Source organism: Stegostoma tigrinum, unplaced genomic scaffold (genome assembly GCF_030684315.1).
Source record: "Stegostoma tigrinum isolate sSteTig4 unplaced genomic scaffold, sSteTig4.hap1 scaffold_110, whole genome shotgun sequence".
Lineage (NCBI taxonomy): Eukaryota > Metazoa > Chordata > Chondrichthyes > Orectolobiformes > Stegostomatidae > Stegostoma > Stegostoma tigrinum.
In genome coordinates, this window is record NW_026728061.1 from 456763 (window position 1) to 463139 (window position 6377).

Here is a 6377-nt window from a genome sequence, read left to right on the forward strand (position 1 = left end):
TCTCTTGAGCTTGCTCCATTGTATCACATCATGATGTATTTCTCTCTTAACTCCATTTATCCATTTACTGTGAATACACTAGCATAACATAAATGGCAGTCTTGAAGTTCTGAATGAACCCAACAGACTCCAACTTCAGAACCTCCAATGGACAACATTTTTTGGAAAAACGTCTGTCGCCAGATTTCACACCCATCGGACGTAGCTCGGATTTGAAAAGTGCAGCAATAGATATTTCCTGACATAAACAGTCAGTGATTATCACAAAAAAACCCAGCTTGTCTGTTCCAAAGTGACCCACCTTCGAAAAAAAAGTCACCATTACCACACCACATCATTGGGCTGTGCTCACATGAGCAAGAGAGAGACAGACAGCTGGTGATTGTTTAACCAGCATGTCAGGCACGGGGAGAAGTTGATAAGGGCAAACCCTCATGGTGAACACAAATGTTTATTTACTCTTTCAATATCACCTTGCTCTTCCTTAGAACAACTGAAACTTTAAAAGGCCAAGTGAGCAGATGAGAGCATCAGCCTTCAAACATTTCAGCTCCCTCAAAATGAAACGGGACAAATCTGTGACCAAATATATAAAACATCTTGCACATCGTGGAAGAATGTGCGAGTGAGTGAGTGTTGGATGGTATATAGGAATATGAAGAATAAGTAATCAGGGGATTGGAATTTGTTGTGTGTGAAAAAGCAAGGGCAGTACATACCATTTTTATTCTGAGTAGTATGACGGAAATCTGACTGCTTCGGCAAGCTGACTGACCGGAAACAACAGTCAAATCTATAAGATAAATGAAAACATCATGAGAGACAAAACCAAATTCAACATGTAAAGAGAAAGACTGCCATAAAAAAATTAAATACTGGACCAAAAAAGATAAAATGCTGACTTCAGTGTAGTTACATGTGTCCATGATCTGTTTGATCTTCTGATATCATGTTGCTCTTGCTCAGAAAACACAACTTTAAAATCCTAACTGAGCCAACATGGACGTCAGGATTCAGACTTTTTCGGCCACTCAAAATAAAAATCAACAAAGCTTTCACATCAATATATGAATAAAAATCACTCTACACACCCTGGAAGCACTGTCTCAGAATCTAAAGGGAGTAACCCAGAGTCAAAGCAAGGGAGGCTGCCTTCATGCAGGATAGGTTCACCAAGAGCAGTCTCTGGCATTAATACAGGGTAATGGGCTCTGCCAGATGGACACCCAAGGCAGTCAGCTTCTCAGAGTCCACACTTCTGCAGTCCAGTGAGTGGGACACAGTCAGCCCAGTGGGAGACCGAACCCGGTGTGGGGAGTGGGGAGAAAACAGCTGGGAAACTGTAGAGACATCAGTTAGATGTCGGGTCACCTATTGCTCAGTCTGTCAAGGTCGCAAAAGGGGGCTGCCACATCAGTCCTCATTGTGCTCAGTGATATTACACTGAGAACTGTCTGACTCCAGGGTCAGGCTGCTGTCATTGATGCAAGGCTGACAACTACTACTTTTCACAGGTGTCATGGACCGCTGCTGTTTTAATCTCGTCGGATACGGGAGGCACGGTGGCTCAGTGATTAGCACTGCAGCCTCACAGTGCCAGGAACCCGGGCTCGATTCCAGGCTCAGGCTGACTGTGTGGAGTTTGCATATTCTCCCCGTGTCTGCATGGGTTTCCCCTGGGTGCTCCCACAGTCCAAAGATGTGTCGGCTAGGTGGATTGGCCATGCTAATTTGCCCGTAGTGTTGAGGGGTGTGTGGGTGAAAGGAAGATGGGTCTGGGTGGGATGCTTCAAGGGGCGGTTTGGACTTGTTGGGCTGAAGGGCCTGTTTCCACACCGCAGGGAATCTAATCTAATTTAATATGTCACAGATGAGTATGAGAAAATGGAACAAAGGAGCAGGAATATTTCCAAGAAAACAAAGTGTGGGGCTGGATGAACACAGCAGGCCAAGCAGCTGCAGTTCCCTGCTGTGTTCATCCAGCTCCACACTTTGTTATCTTGGATTCTCCAGCATCTGCAGTTCCCATTGTCTCGAAAGGCAAATTTCCATGTGAGGTCTGGAATAAGTGAGTCGATGCCTGACTGAACACAGGGAGACAAGGAACTGGATTGAAGCTTGTGCTTTGTGAAAAATTAATGATAACTCATACCTTTCAGAATCAAAGTGGGTTGGAGTCTGAGGAATGAGAAAGGTGAAGTATCGTCAAACCTAAAAGACAAATGAAAACACCATAAAAGTAAAAACCAAATTCAACATGAAAAGAGAAAGAGTACGATCACACTTAAATACTAGACCAAAAAATATGCTGACTTCAGCCTCATTACATATGTCAAATATTCATTTGCGCCTTCACTGTCTACTTGGTCTTCCTTCAACAATTTAACATTTTAACTTGTCTGCTGAGCAGCCAGGACATCACCCTTCAGATACTTCAGTTCAAAATGAAACTCAACAAAGCTTTGCTCTAATCCAACACCTTGAACATCTGGAATGATTTCCCAAAGGGCCTTTTTCATCTAAATACTATTTTTTGGCTGCTGTAATGTAGGAAAGGCACTGGTTAATGTGCAGAAAGCACGTTTTCATCAATAACAATTGGTAATGATTAGCTTTTCCATTGAAACAACATTCACTGAGGGATAAGTAGTAGATGATTTATACGGGAGAATTCCATTCTTGTTTTTTTTGCGAATTGTTGTGATAATGGGATCTTGTGGTCATCGAGATGAACATTTTTCCTGCTAATATCACCTTCAGCAAAGACCAGAAGAAACATTTTGCTCCATCAAAGAGCGGACACAAAAATGTGGCCAATATAATTTTGGTTTTGGCAAGTACTGGAACCATTGCGACCCACAACATACACACATTAATTCAATCGGGTTACCCCAAATTCACATCATTTTTCCAGTTTTCCCGTCTTTGAAATTCGTACTAAAATCCAATTTCTTTACAAATAGTGTCCAGTATATATTGAATTCAAATTACCTCAAAACTCTTCTCACAACCAAGAGTGATACCACGAAGGTATTGCTCCTTTCCCTCTGCTTCAATTAGTGTTAGTTCTAATTACACTGATGAGGGAGAGAAAAGAAATAAGCGATTCGCACTTGAAACTGCAGAGCGACAAGTCTGCAATGTTCACCTCACGTTGTCTCAACATGAAGTGAGGACACACAGCAGTTATTGTTTATTCTTGTTTGTGTTTATGACATCACAGGCAAACCATTGTGATGTCACTGGGCTTATTCTTTTTTGAAAGAAAACCTTCCTGAGAAAGAACACAAAACCTGTTCGAGCAGTTACCTGCTGTTTTCCACTTCATCTCCGTGTACGCGGTTGTCATGTGGGGAGGGCTTGTTTGTAAACGTGGGCATCATGTCATGGATGCAGTTTCCCATCTCCGCCATCTTCCCTGAACAGCCTTCCTGGTATATTGCCCATGGAGGTGAAGGCACCAGGAGGCCTGCCCACATGTGACCAATACGTCTATTAATTTATTTGGTGGCCAGACTGGCTGGTCAGCTGTCAAGAGGATGGATGGTCTCATCTGTCCTGAAAGTCCCTTAAAAACATCCCTGAAGTTAATTTAACCTTTATATTCACCTTCGAATCCTTTGTACTCCTCTCATCACAGTCACAACAACACTTACTGTTATGTCCTGCATGTTCACCAACTCTCTATTCATGCTCATACATTACCTTCAGTTCCAGAGCCCTTCTCTTATCTATTAGCCACCAGTGTGACACCCTACAAAATGCCTCTTGGGAATCCAGGTGTTATGCAGCTGTTGGTTTCCTCTTTGCGACCTCACTTGTTTGACTATCAAAAAGGAATGAAATTGTCAAACATGCCTGGCCCCAGGGTGACCTTGAACTTACCTGCAACTGCCCTGTCTCCATCATGGAATGTCTTCTTCTGGATTGACCACGTTGATTTAATCAGATGATACGATTTTTGTTTTAAGTGCATTGCTGAAACATACTTAATGAAGAGACATTATTAAGCACTTTCCCAACTGATTGAAATCATGTTAACTGGCTTTATTCCTTATTTTTGCTCCTCCTTCTTTCTTACATAGCAGTGTTACAACTGCTAATTTCTACTGAACTCAGATTTTTCCAGAATCCAGGATGTTTTGGTAAATCAGAAACCAAAATATCTACAATGTCTGAAGCTGGGCTCCAGGCATATTCAGTTTCTTGGAAGGACTGACAAGAAGGAGGAGGTAGGTTAGCATTACTGGCTACGGAATAAAATTAATATGGTAATGACAATGGATATTAGTTCTGGTGAAATGGAGTCTGGGTACAGTTTAGAAACATCAAGGGACAGAAATTGACAGTGGTCGATGTATATACACCCCAGTTAACTCGTGTGGTAATTTTAGCAGAAGGCACTAAAAAGGAAATTGAAGACACCAGCAGAAAGGGAGAGCTCTAATTATGATAAAAGGTCACTGACTTCAAGAGTCCAGTGACTTCAGTCTGCATAAAGATTGGGCAAAGCAAATCAGTTATCATTGCATACAGGAGGAATTCCTGACGTACTTTTTAAATTCATTCACGGGATGAGGGCATCACTGGCTAGGGTAACATTTATTACACATTCCTAAATGTCCAGAGAGCAGTTAAGAGTCAACCACATTGCTGTGGGTCAGGAGTTACATGTAAGCAAGAATGCCAATTTACTTCCCTTAAAGGACAACAGATTCATGCTCATCATTAGACGCTTAATTCCAGGTTTGTATTGAATTCAAATTCCGCCGTCTGCTGCAACTGGATTCAAACACAAGTCCCCAAAGTACTATCTGGGTCTCTGGATTAACTGTCCAGTGATAACAACCTCAGGCCATTGTCTCCCCAATGAAGTGTGTGCTGTGCGGGTTTCTGGGTCAACACTTTGAGGAATCAACAAGCAAAACTGAAGTTTGAGGTGTGAAGACTGTGCTCATGCCCCCTCGGGGAAGTGAACCTCATTTTCACCCACAGAAGGAAACTAACAAGGACACCTTCCACCGAGAGTGCCAGAGGCTTTCGGAGAGAGCAACCCCCAGAAAGCAGAACTTCACTCACTTGGCTCTATTGTCCCACTCCAGACTCCAAAACTAGAACCTATTTACAGCAACAAATGGAAGTATTTGATGGATGCCCTGGGTTTGTGCTCCTCCCCCATTGCTCACCTGCAGTTTTCCTGCTTCACCTTGTACTTCCAGCCAAACATCACTGATGCCAGCTGCTTCCTGCCATTCCAAATGCTCCTCCTCAAGTGGAAGGACAAACAGCAATGTGGAAATTCACACATATTTCTGGTCTGTGGAGGAAATGATACTGTTATAATTTCAGATAATTTTTAAAGGGCTCTTTTTGACCTTTGAAGCAGGGGGTGTACAAACACTATCACAGGCTCGAACTCACAACCACTGGTTTATGAGACCAGTGCTCTGACCACTGAGCTGTGCAGCCAGGCACAAGACATGGAAAGAGGGTCTCATGTATTGGAAATAACAAAAGAATAGATAACTGGAGACTATTATATATCAAGACGTAACAAAACCGCAACAGAGCAGAGGGGCATCATGTGCAGAAGGTTGGGAGAATGCAAGGCCGAATCAGACAGTGTCCTGAGTGCCATAAACTGATCTTTCCTGCTGGTCCAGAGATTACGATTCAGTGCCTTCACTGTCGTAGCCTGTTCATGATTATCATTTAAAGTAATAAATCTGAAATATTGACTGATCTTGAGAAGCAGAATTATGTCATTGATCAGTCAAAATCAATTCACTCCATGTTACAGTTCCACAGCAGCAATGCCAGCTGAAACTGCCTGGCGTGCAATCAGTTTAAAACAAGAATAGAGGGGAGGTCAGGAAAAGTGAAGGGCAATGGTAGTTTGTGAGAGGTGACTGGAGGCCAAGTGGAGCCAGGTTCAATGTGGGTGTTGAAGACCAGTCTTCACTGTTACCCTGGCATACAGATCACATTGGATCAATCACACAAGGATCCTCCTTTGTGTGTTGTCCTTTGCACATCACAACTCGGGTCAGTGCCTTGAGGGGCTCGGATATTTTTAATTTGGCAACTAACTCAGGTCAGTGGAACACAAACTAAGCTGTGTTGGGACACTATTTAAATGGGTCACCACTCATTGCAATGACCCAGAACTATGCAGAAAGAGGAAGAACACCAATACAAAATCTTCGCTTTGAATGGCTATCCCTGCAATTTCATCCACAGGTACTGACTAAACAGCAACACGAAGAGGACACATTATGCCCGAACACACTGGACACACTGCCACACATCAAGAACATATCAGAACTGACAACTCCTATGACCACTAGGAATTACGGTAGCACACAAGCCCAAAGCCA